The following is a 14,542-nucleotide window of genomic DNA, read 5'->3' on the forward strand; positions in this document are numbered from 1 at the left end:
CTGGTGTCGTAGAGAAGCTGAAAAATAGTTTCTATGTGGACAATTGTCTAACTAGTTTACAAACTGAGACTGAGTTACATGAGTTCATTCAAGTGGCTAAAGATGTTATGATAGAAAGGAAGTTCGACCTAAGAGGGTGGGAGCATAATTATTCCCACTCCTCAACAGAAGAGGTTTCCTGTGTGACAAATAAAATTGTGCCAGTATTAGGCCTGCAATGGTCTTTAAACTCGGATACACTTTCTGTAAATTTAAAAGAAGATTGTGAAGATAATGGACCTGTTACTAAAAGGAAAATACTATCAGAAGTCCATAAAATTTTCGACCCTATTGGGTATACTTGTCCAGTTACCTTATACCCGAAATTGTTGTTACAAAAACTGTGGCAAATGAAAACAAATTGGGATTCCGAATTGCCGACAGAAATCTCTAAGAAGTTCAAAAGGTGGAGAAATCAGTTGAGTCTACTTAGGAAAATTGCTATCCCTAGTTGTTTAATAAAAGATCCTGATAATGCTGGCAGTTTAGGTATACACATGTTTTGTGACGCAAGCAAAACAGCTTATGCTACCTGCATATATTTAAGAAGTGAAAGTAAGAACTTGACTTCATGTCAGTTGGTTCAAGCACGGAGTAAGGTAGCTCCGCTGAAAGCTATTACAATTCCTAGGCTAGAGCTGTTAGCTTGCTCTATTGGTACCAGACTGGTGCAAAGAGTTATTGAAGATTTAAAATTAGGAAATATTCCAATTTTCTTTTGGACTGACTCCAGTACCGCCTTGTGTTGGATAAAAGGTAGCGAAAACTGGACACCATTTGTATATAACAGGATACGAGAAATTAGATTGGCGAGTAAACCCGAAAATTGGCATTATGTACCTGGATCGATCAATCTGGCGGATCTACCATCCAGAGATTGTTTCGTTCGACAGCTCTCGGAGACAGAGTGGTGGCATGGTCCTCCTTGGCTCTATTACCCATCTGATAAATGGCCTAAATCTGAATTCTCCGTAAATGAAGAAGAAGTGTTGAAGGAAAAGAGAAAGGAAATAGTATCATCTATGGTGAGCCTCCAAAAAACTGACAATTCCTTTATTTACAAGTTTTCGAACTATCACAAGACTATAAGAATCATTGCCTGGATACTTCGATTTATTAATAACAGTCGTATTTCTAGGGATGATCGAAAATATGGAATCCTTGATTCCGAGGAAATTTCTGTAGCTGAATATGCAGTTATCAGAATAATACAGAAGGAAAGCTTCGTTAATGAAGAAGATGAAAAGTTGAAAACTCTGAGAGCTTTCAAAGATGGAAACGACATCATCCAGTTGAAAACAAAGACTTTATATCGACCAGATAGCGAGGACTTTAAGACGCCTGCAATTTTACCATCAAAAAATGAGCTTGTAAAGCGTACAGTGCAGCGATTCTCAACCTGTGGGACGCGCCCCCCTAGGGGGGAGCGGGCACACTAGAAGGGGGGCGCGAGAATATCCAAGAGAGAATATTATTTTAAAAAATTGATTAACTGATTGAAAGGAAAGCACACATACACATAGAAAGCAAAATACATTTTGACATATTTAATAACTTATTAAAGTAAAACAATTTATTAAATAAAAACTTAATTAATCAAAACATACAAATTTAATAATTATTAATGACTTCCTTGGGCCTGTCTTGCAGAGCAAAGTTTTTCGAAGGAAGGCTTAATATTAGAAATAGCCACTCTCAGTTCTGTTTATATATTTAGCCGAGATCTTTATTTTGTCTTCAAAGTAACCACAGCAGAAAATCCAGTTTCACAAAGGTAGGATGTTGAAAATGGTATTAGAATGTGAAATGCCCTTGTTTTTAGTGCAGAAAAACCATCCTCTACTCCTTCCTAAAATTCAAATAGTGATTTATTACTAAATTGCCTTTTAGTTTCGCCACTTGCTGCGAAGTCTATGAATTTTTCTTCCTCATCAATTGAGAGTCCTTCGGGAGTCTTATGAAATGGATCCCTAACCCACTCGTGACTTTCTATCAGTTTGTCGTCAGTAAGAAAATACTTTTTAAAATTCTTTGTCAGCATGGCTAAATGATTTTCAATGGTTACAAAAACAACTTTCACATATTCTTCTTCAGAATTGTAAGTTTTAGTACAATCATTCACATTTGCAAATATTGCTAGTTTTTTTTTTTTTTTTTTTGCTTTAAATTTCTGCTTCACAATTGCAATTTTCTACAAAACGCATTAACTTTATCACTCGTTTGCTCCTTGGAGTAGAAGATTCAAGTTATTTAATTTTTCGAATATATCGACCAAATAGCTCAATTTCATCACAAATGAAACATTGCAAAAATTCTCGGCCTCCGTCTGTTTTCTTCTTCTAGGAAAATGGCGATTTCTTCTCTTAATTCATAAATATGTTGTAAAAATTTCCCGCGTGATAACGATCTTGCCTAGCTATAAAATAGTAACATTGAATGTACTGAACCCATGTCTTTACAAAGTGCGGAAAAGATTCTCGATTTCAGGGGTCTCATTTTTATATAATTTACTACTGCTTCAACCTTAGTTAACGCAATATTCAGACAAGGACTCATTTCTTTCGAAGCCAAAGCTTCTCTGTGGAACATGCAATATGTCCAGACGCACAGAGAAGAGTTTGGTTTTACAAATGCTTGTATAGCTTGGAATCTTCCGGACATTGCACGAGCACCATCGATGCATATTCTGGCGCAGTTTTCCCATTCTATGTTAGCCTCATTCATGAAATCCTTTAAAATAGCAAATAATGCGAGCGCTGTTGTTTTGAGTTCTATTGGTTTGCAGAAAAGTAGTTCTTTTACTACTGACATATTATCACAAAATCGGACATAGGCAATTAAATGAGCATCTTTATTACTATCTATTGCTTCATCAAGCTATAATGAAAACAATTTGTCACGCAACTTCGAGAAAAGCTGACACTGTATCATATCATCACTGTATCATTGTATCACGAACAACAGTATCATTTGAAAGAGGTATGGACTGCAATTGTTTTGAAAAATTATCTCCAAACATAGTTTCTAAAATCTCAATTGCTGCTGGCAAAATAAGCTCTTCACCAATGATGTGAGGTTTTTCCACATCTGGCTATTTTATATGAAAACTTTGTAAGATGCAATTAAAGCTTTTTTATTCACAGACAAAGTTTCTTTAAAAAATGATTTTTGCTTTTTATAAGATTTTAATTTTAATTCGAAGAATTCTCTGGGTTTGTTGACGTACTCGCTAGGAAGCGTTTCCAAATGTCGTTTAAGTTTATTAGGTTACATGCTGTCTGCAGACAACATTTTTGAGCAACTGATACACAGGGGCATTTCTTCTTCATTTACTTCGGTTCTGGTAAATCTAAAATTTAAGTATTCTTCAGAATATTTTCTTGATTTTATTTTCGGAACCACGCTCGTCTGTGTACTTGTTGATGCTTGATTGTCGTCTAATGCTCGCTTACTTCCGCTTAAAAATTTATCCATGAGTCTGCATGAATCTGCTGCCGTGAATATTTAATATGGTGAATTGCAATTAACACAAAAACATATATAACATACACATTCACGATAGATTCGATAGCGATAGAAGGATCGACTTGAATGAGACTGGCTGGAATTGAAACTTATGTTATCGAACATTTTCTGTATTCATATGAGAAAATATTTGCTCTGCGCATGCTCGAGACGGCATCGGTCGTGTGGATCCCCTTCCACAAACATTTCTTATTTTTTTCTCTTTTGTTTAGTCATGCTTCTGTTTTATTTCTTTTATTATTCGAAAAAATGTATTCACAATTTCTAAACTTAGCTCACCCCGTCTAAATTAACTTTCATTAACGAATTTTTTTACTTTCAGATTCTTTTAACGTTATCTCCCTGTTTGACTTTCATTTCAAATATAATATTTAAATTTTCCCCGCTTTCATTCACTTCATCTGTTAACCGCCCTCATGGCAAAATGTCAAATGTGGTTTCTCGCCAATGTTGGCTCGCTTTTACTCTTGTTTTGGCAGTTAGTTAAAAATAATTTTAAAAAAGAATCCAAAATACTCAATATACATTATTGTTGTATACATTTTATTGTAGGCGGGGGGGGGGGGGCGATGAAAATTATGATTGAAAACTAGGCCGCGAATACTGAAAGGTTGAGAAACCCTGGTATAGTGATATACTATCACGTAAAAAACGCTCATGCCGGTACTCAAATGTTGCTTAACATTTTGAGAGAGCGATTTTGGATTCTACATAGTAGAAAGACAGTGAGATCCATCTTATCAAAATCTGTTGTCTGTAAGAGACATTCTGCAAAGAAGCTTGATATTCTTACTGCATCTCTTCCGGAGGACCGAATCCGAGAAGCTGCTGTGTTTGAGATCTGTGGTATTGACCTGGCTGGGCCACTATTTCTCAGAGATAATAAGAAGTCTTGGGTATGTCTCTTCACCTGCGCTGTCTATAGGGCTGTACACATCGAATTAGTGACTGCTTTATCTACGCAATCATTTTTACTGGCTTTGCGCAGATTCATAGCCCGTAGGGGAAGACGCAGCATTATCTATTGTGACAATGGCTCTAATTTTGTGGGTGCTTCTAATCTGCTGAGTAAGCTGGATTGGAGCCTTATTGTAAGTGACACTGCTCTTCATCCTATTAAGCCCCTCAGGGGCCCACCTTCTTTAGGTGGGTACGGGTGTCCCAATCCCGAGGTACCCAGGGTTAAGGGTGGTCAACGTTCCCGGAAGTTGCCCTTAGCGTATAGGTTCCCGCCAGCACTAGGGTGGATGCTGAGGCTGGAAATACCCAGAGACGGTAATTGCCTTCCCTTGTAGGGCTCCATGGTGGGCGGTGCCGTTGGAACCCGAACTCTTGTTTATTTTGCATGGGCTCTTCTAATCACACCGTTGTTACTGCTGATTCAAAGTTTTTTATCATGTCTACTGTTGAAACATTTCACGAAATTTCACCATTTCTTGTTCATAAACTTATTCAGTCACATATTGGAGAAGTGAAAAATGTTAAAAAATTGAAATCTGGAGATTTATTAATAGAAGTATCGAATTCTTCACAAGCAACAACTTTAAGTAAACTTACTACATTAGGAAACTTAAAAGTTAACGTTTCTGTGCACAGAAGTTTAAATTTATCTCGCGGAGTTATTTCTGAGCGTGGTCTCAAAAACCACACTGAAGCAGAATTAGTTCAGGAATTGTCTGAACAAAAAGTTTGTGCAGCACGCCGTATTTACATCAAACGGGATGGTCAGCTAATTCCTACACAGCATATTGTCTTAACTTTTTCAACCACTGATCTACCAAAATTTATCAAAGCAGGTTACTTAAGATGCACAGTAAAACCATATATTCCAAATCCGGTCAGATGTTTTAAATGCCAAAAATTTGGCCATTCACAGCAAGCTTGCAGAGGGTCGAAAATCTGTGCTAAGTGTTCTGTTTCTGAGTGTATTTCTGATGATGTAAAATGCATAAATTGCCGTGGAGATCACCCAGCGTATTCGAGATCTTGTCCTCAATGGATACTCGAAAAAGAAGTCCTTTCAACAAAGATACGTCGAAATATTTCCTTTGCTGAAGCCAAAAAATTAGTTACTGACCGCAATCCCAAACCAGGATTATTATACTCTTCTGCTGTAAAGCAATGTTCACACTGTGGCCATATTACAGATTCCACTAAAGCCGAATCTAACAGGTCTTCTAGAACGATTTTATCAACAATACCTACTAATTCTTCACAACAGGCAAAAGAACCACCAATTTCTGCAAACACTTCATCCACTATTAATACTTTGTTGAAACAAAAACCCGAAAGTTCAAATCAAATCCAGACCATTAAAGAAACAAACAACCAAAACTCTTCCAATTCTAAGAAACCTGAACATCTAAAGGAAAAGAAAGCAGTCAAGAAAGCTCGTTTGGCTGCCTCAAAGAAAAAGAAAGATTTGACAAATCGCCCTAAAACTAAAGACGATTTTTTTAAAAAAATGAAAAAAACTATAGATGCACAAAAAGTTGAAACTCTGATAAATATCCATCCATCAGATGATGACCTTTTGACATCAGCTAGTGAGACAGATGTTTTACTATCTTCTCCGAAAAAGTCCTGAGCTTGGGTTTTTTTTTTCCCTCATCTTATTTATGGCAAACCTGATTTCTTGGAACTGCCGTGGCTTTAAAAATAAGATTTCAAATCTCAAAGATATTATTAACGTATATCAACCTTCCATCATTGCACTTCAAGAAACGTACCTCAACCCAGGTGATACAATTTCACTAAAGCATTATAATATTGTACACAAAATTGGAATGGGAAATAGAGCCTCGGGAGGAGTAGCCTTGCTGATTTCGAGCTCATTCCCTTCATCTCCATTAACCTTAAATACTCCTTTGTAAGCAATAGCTGTTTAAATCCACACCCACTCATTATTTACAGTTTGCAGCCTTTATCTTCCACCGAACACATCTGTCGATCAGACGAGTCTTAATAACCTCATTTCTCAACTTCCTGAACCCTTTATTATCCTAGGTGACATGAATGGTCACAGTCCACTCTGTGGTAATGAAGATGTTAATACCCGAGGCTTACAAATTGAAAAGATTTTAAATGATTTCAATCTCTGTTTATTAAATAACGATCAATGCACTTATTTTCATGAACCGACCAGAACGTTTCACTCTGTTGATCTTGCTATTTGCAGTCCACCCCTCATGCCATGTTTTTCCTTACAAGTTGACAAGTACCTACACAATAGCGATCATTTTCCTTTGATTATATCTGATAGCAGACGACAAACCCCATCTAGCAGTTACACTTCAAGATATAACTTTAAAGCAGCAAATTTGTTTAAATTTCAATCTATTGCAACAATAAAAAAAGAAATAGTAATTAATAGTAGTATAGATACTGCAGTTAAAAATATCACCGATATTTTAATTGCCGCAGCCGATTATTCAATACCTAAAATCTCAAATAATTTCAGAAAACATAGGAAAGTTTGGTGGAATGATGATTGCCGAAAAGCATACAAGAGACAACGGAAAGCTTGGGACCTTTTTCGACGCAGTCCAACAACTTCAAATTTGGTCAATTATAAGAAAGCTAAGGCTTATTCAAGAAGGATACAACGGCGCAGTAAACGAGAATCATGGGAACAATATATCAGCAGTATACACTCCTCTATATCCAGTAAAAAATTATGGGAAAGAGTGAAAAAAACATGTGGCATATTTAAATCTTCAAATATCAGAATATTGTACAATAATGGACTTCCAGTTACATCTCTACAAGATATCGCTAACTGTATTGCATCTGCATTAGCTCATACCTCAAATAGCAATAATTATTCTACTCTTTTTTCACACCACAAAAGTACAGAAGAAAAGCAAAAACTTAATTTTAACGCTTCTTCATACGCCCCGTATAACACAGATTTCACTTTATTTGAACTAAAACAGTGTCTTTCCCAAATGAATAAAACCTCTCCAGGTCCTGACAACATCAGTTACCTTATGATTAAACATCTTTCTAATACATCTTTGCACAATTTATTATTGCTTTATAACAGAATTTGGAATGAACACTCTTTCCCCTCCTCATGGCAACATGCTCTTATAGTGCCAATTCTCAAACCAGGAAAAGAACCATCAAACCCTTGCAACTACCGACCCATTGCTCTCACTAGCTGCCTTTGTAAACTCCTTGAAAAAATGGTTAATAAGCGTCTAATTTATTATTTGGAAACCAATAAAGTTTTTAGTCCCTTTCAAAGCGGGTTTAGACAGGGACGCTCCACAACTGATAATTTGCTTGCTTTGGAGACTGAAATACGTAATTCTTTTATTCGTAGACAGCACACAGTATCTATCTTCTTCGATATTGAAAAAGCCTATGATCGCGCTTGGCGATTTGGCATTCTTCGCGATCTGTATAACTGTAATCTACGAGGTAACCTACCCCTTTTCATACAAAAATTTTTAGAACTTAGAAAATTTAGAGTCAGAATTGGGGATCAGTTATCCGACTATTTTATTCAAGAGGAAGGCGTACCTCAGGGCAGTGTTATCAGCGTAACACTCTTTACTTTAAAAACAAACGATATTTTAAAACATCTTCCAACTTCTGTGAAAGGTTTCCTTTATGTTGACGACTTGTGCATTTCATGTACAGGAGATAATATGAGTTTTATTGAAAGACAACTGCAGTTAGCAGTAAATAAGATACAAAAATGGTCCAACTTTAACGGATTTAATTTTTCTACATCTAAAACCACATGTGTGCACTTTTGTCGCAAGCGACGACTTCATCCGGAACCTGAGATTAAGATGGATGGTCAACCCATCAGTGTTGTAAATGAGGTTAAATTCCTAGGATTGATTTTTGATAAAAAACTTACTTTCCGCCCACATATTTTACATTTACGTAAGAATCTTGAAAGTCCTTTCAAATACATCTTGGGGGGGGGGGGCTTCCAGAACATCATTACTTCGAGTCTACAGAGCAGCCACACTCTCTAAGATCGATTATGGATGTGTGGTTTATGGTTCCGCAAGACAAAGTGTGCTAAAAAGGTTGGACCCTGTTCATCATTCAGCTCTCAGACTTTGCAGTGGGGGCTTTCTCACTTCTCCTGTCGAAAGCTTGTGCGTTGAGTGTTGTGAGCCTTCTCTAGATCACAGAAGGAAAATGTTGACGCTTCATTATTATTTTAAAATTTCATCTCTTCCATCACATCCCTTTTTTAACTACAAACAAAGTCGTTTCATACATCGCTTGCAAAATGCTAGGCCAACAATAATTCCTTCATTTTTCTCAAGAGCTACAAACATTCTCAATAGCTTAGATATCACTAATATTCATGTTATGCCGATTTTAAAACATCATCTCATCCCATGGAAATCTTATGGTATAACGTATCTAAATCCATTCAAAACTTTTGACAAATCTAATACGACTCCTACAGCTTACCAACAACTTTTTGCGCACCACAGGGAAGAATATATGAATTTTATTCCTATTTTTATAGATGGTTCAAAATGCTCTTCTAATACTTCATTTGCATGTATTTTTATCAATTCCAATCTCTCGTTCCAACTTCACCCATCATGCTCTGTGTTTACTGCCGAGGCCACTGCTATTCTTCATGCTTTATCTCTACTTTCTAATAGTCCTCCTGATAATTATATCATATATTCAGATTCCTTAAGTGTCCTTGAGTCATTGACATTGCTACATCACTTAAGTCACCCTTTGGCCTTTAATATTCTCGAACTGCACGAACATCTTACATAGCAAGGATTCTCTATTCTCCTTTGCTGGGTTCCCTCTCATGTCGGGATAGCTGGCAATGAAGAAGCTGACAATTTAGCAAAATCTGCCACTTCTATTTTAAACTCCCCTCAGGGGCTCACCTTCTTTAGGTGAGTACGGGTGTCCCAATCCCGAGGTACCCAGGGATCTTTACTCTTTCTTCTCCCCCCTCTCCCTTTCTCTTCTCTCCCTTTCTCTCTTTCAATCCCCCCTTCCCCTTCTGTTTTCTTCATTCTTCCATCCCTCGACGGTAAGCGAGGGAGCTCTCCATGAGAAGCTGTCGCCGCTCTGTTTTCTTCTTGCTTCTCATGGACAGCCAAAAACCCCACGTGTTTGCCGTGCGTGGCGACCCTTTAGACGGGTGGTACATTTCGGTCCCTGATGTATCAATCGCCCGGTATCCCAGATATTTGACTGGGCTGCTCAAGGGGATCAAGCGAAGGGGTCACTTCTTGGGCTTGGCATTAAGGGTGGTCACTGTCCCCGGGGGTGACTCTCAGCGTATAAGTTCCGGTCAGCATTATGGCAAGTGTCGAGGTTGGAAAATTTCCAGAGCCGGCAACTACCTTCCCTTGTTGGGCTCCGTGGTGGGCGATGCCGCCGGACCCGAATCACTATCAATGTTCTATGGGGTCTTTTTCTAACGTCGTCGAAGCCAAATCTACTACTCGTTACATGGTCATTCATACACCTAGCACTTTTAATTCCATTTCTCCTTTTCTCATTAATAAACTTATTTTATCTGCTATTGGTGAGGTACAAAATATAAAAAAAGTTACGCTCTGGTGATCTACTATTGCAGGTGTCCGAAAAACAAGCATTGCAAATCAGTAAAATGACTACACTGGGTTCCTTTCCAATACAAGTATCGTACCATAAAACAATGAATATGTCACGTGGTGTACTTTCCGAACCCGATTTTATAGGGGTTTCTGAAGCAGAATTTTTGGAAGAGCTACGAGATCAAAATGTGTTTGCCGCTCGTCGCATTAATATTCGAAGAGGTGACAGACTTGTTCCCACGCAACATGTTGTTCTTACATTTCAAACGCCGGTTTTGCCTAAAACCATCAAAGGCGGTTATATTAATTGCAAAATTCGACCTTACATCCCCAATCCTCTACGATGTTTTAAATGTCAGAGGTATGGACATTCACAAGTAGGTTGCCGAAGCAATGAGCATATTTGTGGTAAATGTGCAGAATCAGGCCATGAAATGAATGCTTGCACATCTGACTTTCTGAAATGTGTCAACTGTTCTGGCTCCCATGCTGCATTTTCCAAATCCTGCCCTAAATGGATCTTGGAAAAAGAAATAATTTCCATTAAGATAAAAAATAACATAACTTTCCCGGAAGCCCGAAAAATTGTGAATGATAGAACTCCAAAAGTTGGCGTTTCCTATTCATCTGCTCTTAAATCAATTCAGAACACATCTTGCTCCCAAACTGATGCAAGCATTACCCACTGTCACTGCGTAATAATTAATCCAGTGCCACCTGATTACCAACCATCTACCTCCGCTCAAGCACAAAAAAGTTTTACAATCTCAGAAAATTTGTCTCCAAAAAAATCAGCGGCACGACTTCCTGGCGTTTCAAAAAAAGAAACTGCCAAAAACAGGAAGAAACTGAAATCGCTTGCAACAAAACCTCATGTTGCCGAAGATTTTTAAAAATTAACACTTCATCATCTGAATTTTCAGATATGGAGCTCGATTCTTCAGCTTCACACAAGAAAATTCCTGTAGAGGGTATAAAGAAGAAGAAAAAACCTCCAGATAAAAATTGAATTTATGGCCACTCTGTTTTCCTGGAATTGCCACGGTTTGCGTAATAAACTTTCTCATATTAAGGATCTGATTAATGAAACTCACCCCGCATGCATTGCTCTCCAGGAAACCTTCCTTAAGCCATCAGACCTTGCAAAAATTCGATGTTACAGTATCATTCGAAAGGACGTTATTTCTGGTCGAGCATCTGGGGGTGTTGCCCTCTTGGTCTCCCATGACATTCCGTCGTCTGTTATTTCTCTACACACAAATCTACAGGCAGTTGCAGTCCGAATAATGGCTCCTTCTCTGATTACAGTATGCAGCATTTACTTGCCACCAAATGTGTCCATAGATCAAAAAGACATTAATTCTTTATTAAATGAGCTTCCACCTCCTTTGATTCTTTTTGGAGATTTCAATGGCCATAGCCCTCTCTGCGGTAGTGAGCGGGTTAATTTTCGTGGGAAACAAATTGAAGAATTAATTGATTCTCATTCTCTTTGCCTCTTAAATAATGGAGAACCCACATATTTTCATAAGCAAAATAGAACATTTCAGTCACTAGACCTTGCTATTTGTACACCATCTTTAGCACCGAAGTTTAATTTTAGAGTAGGAAATAATCTATTAGAAAGTGACCATTTCCCTATTTTTTTAGAACCACTTTATTCAAATAGATCTCTAATGCAACGTTCACCTCGTTATTTGTTCTCAAAAGCTAATTGGGCGCTTTTTTCTGTTATGGCAAATATTACAAAAACGATGGTAACGGCTGAGAATATAAATGATGCAGTTAGTTTAGTTACTGACACATTGATAGCAGCAGCTGATTTTGCTATTCCTAAATCTGGGGACTGTTTTCCAAAATATCGGAAACCATGGTGGAACCAAGAATGCACTAAAGCTAGGCAAAGTGAAAAAAGAGCATGGAATAAATTCAGAAGACAACCAACAACAAGAAACCTCATTCTATATAGTGAAGCAAAAAGTAAGGCACGACTAGTTAGAAGGCGAAGTCAGAAACGTTGTTGGGTGAATTTCGTATCTAATATCAAGTCCTCTGTCTCGGCAAAAGAAATGTGGATCAGAGTAAAGAAAGCTTGTGGGATATATCCCGAAGTCTCTCTTTCCTGTCTAAAGATTAAAAACAGAGAAATTACCAGCTTGCAAGAAATGGCGAATGCTCTTGCAGAAGCTTTTGCGTCCGTATGTGACTCTAGTAGTTATACAGAGCCCTTTCTTTCAATTAAAAGTCGATCGGAATGAAATCCTCTACGCTTTCATACAACCAAACTTCTGCCATATAATTCTGATTTTACTCTTTCCGAGCTACAGCATGCTTTATCAAATGCAAAAGAAACTGCTCCTTGTCCGGATGGAGTGACGTATGGTATGCTTAAACACCTCTCTCATGATGCTTTGGTCAATATCTTGTATATGTTTAACAGAATCTGGAGGGAACATGTTTTCCCCATTCAATGGAATAATGCTATTGTGATACCTATATTAAAACCTAATAAAGACCCTCAAAATCCCATTAATTACAGGCCTATTGCGTTAACTTGCTGCCTGTGCAAACTTCTTGAAAAAATGGTCAATGCTCGCTTGATCCATGTATTAGAGACAAATGAATTTATATCCCCTTTCCAAAGTGGTTTCCGAAAGCGACGTTCCACTGTTGATAATCTTATAGCTTTGGAGACAGACATAAGAAATGCCTTTGTACGAAGAAATCACTTGGTGTCTGTCTTTTTTGACATAGAAAAAGCTTATGATAGAGCTTGGAGATTTGGAATTTTAAAGGATTTGTTTGATTTTAACTTTCGGGGAAATGTACCTATTTTTATCAAAAATTTTTTAGCACACAGACTATTTAGAGTCCGATTGGGGAATACTCTGTCGAAAGCCTATTGCCAAGAAGAAGGAGTACCGCAGGGCAGCGTATTGAGCGTGACTCTATTTATTATAAAAATCAACCAGATTCTATCCACCATTCCAAACACTGTACATAAAAACATCTATGTTGATGACGTGCAGATCTCCTGTTCTGCTAGGGATATGCGTTTTATAGAACGGCAATTACAAATTGCAATTAACAACATGGCAACCAGGTCTGAAAGCAATGGTTTCACATTTTCTGCTCAGAAGACTAGATGCATGCATTTTTGTAGAAGGCCACTACATCCAGATCCTGAATTGACGCTGAACGGTAATTAATCCTCTGACTGTATGCAACCAGCATACATTCCTTGGTGTTATATTCGACAGACGCTTGACTTTCCTCCCCCATATCATGGATTTACGGAACAGATGTCTGTGATCGTTGAATATCCTTCGAGTTCTGTCAAATACTACTTGGGGTGCTGATAGCACTAGTTTGTTGAAAGTATATCGAAGCGTTATTCGCTCCAAATTGGATTACGGCTGTTTTGTATATGGGTCGGCTCGAAATTCTTACTTATCTCGTCTTAATTACGTACATCATCAGGCTCTGCGTGTCTTCTGCGGTGCATTTAGAACATCCCCGATTAGCAGTCTATATGTTGAAACTTATGAACCCTCGTTGTCTTTTAGACGAAACATGTTGTCCGCCTGTTACTATTTCCGTGTTTTATCAAACCGATCTCATCCTTTAAGGAGAATCTTTTTAAATTGCAGTCAATCTCCACTATTCAACGTCCACAGATCCTGTATACCTCCTTTGGGAACACGTATTTTTAGGATATTACCAGAAGCTTACCATAATGTTGAAATTCGTGACGAAAGTCCTTTTTGTATACCACCTTGGTGTCAATATGATATTGTTTTGCTTCATCCATTTCAAAAATTTTTAAAGTCCAATACCCCTGATTTCATTTTTAGAGCACTTTTTTCTGCTCACAGACATATGTATAGTGACTACATTCCTGTATACACGGATGGTTCCAAAGCCGAGTCTCACATTGGTTATGCATTTGCTTGTGAGAATGTAGTTATAAGTCACAAATTACATGAATTTACTTCAGCTTTCACTTCAGAAGTCACAGCCATATATAGTGCTATACAATATATTGCTAAGAATAAGTTTAGAAAGGTGATCATTTATTCCGAGTCTTGGAGTGCCCTTCAAGCCCTCATTGGAAAATCGCACAATCATGCATATATTTCTGATATCCGGAATTTGCTTAAGGACCTAAGTCAAAATAGTTTTGAAATTCTATTCTGTTGGATTCCTTCCCACGTGGGTGTCCAAGGGAATGAAATAGTGGATATTGCAGCAAAATCAGCAACCGAATCCCGCGAACAATTAATTCCTTATGCTGATGTACGTTCTTCCGTTCGGAAATGGTTTTTGCAAAATTGGCAGAACCAATGGAACCTTGAGATAGAAAACAAACTACACATAGTGAAACCTTTTATTGAACTTTGGTGTTCCTC

Source organism: Argiope bruennichi, chromosome 4, assembly GCF_947563725.1.
Source record: "Argiope bruennichi chromosome 4, qqArgBrue1.1, whole genome shotgun sequence".
Classification (NCBI taxonomy): domain Eukaryota; kingdom Metazoa; phylum Arthropoda; class Arachnida; order Araneae; family Araneidae; genus Argiope; species Argiope bruennichi.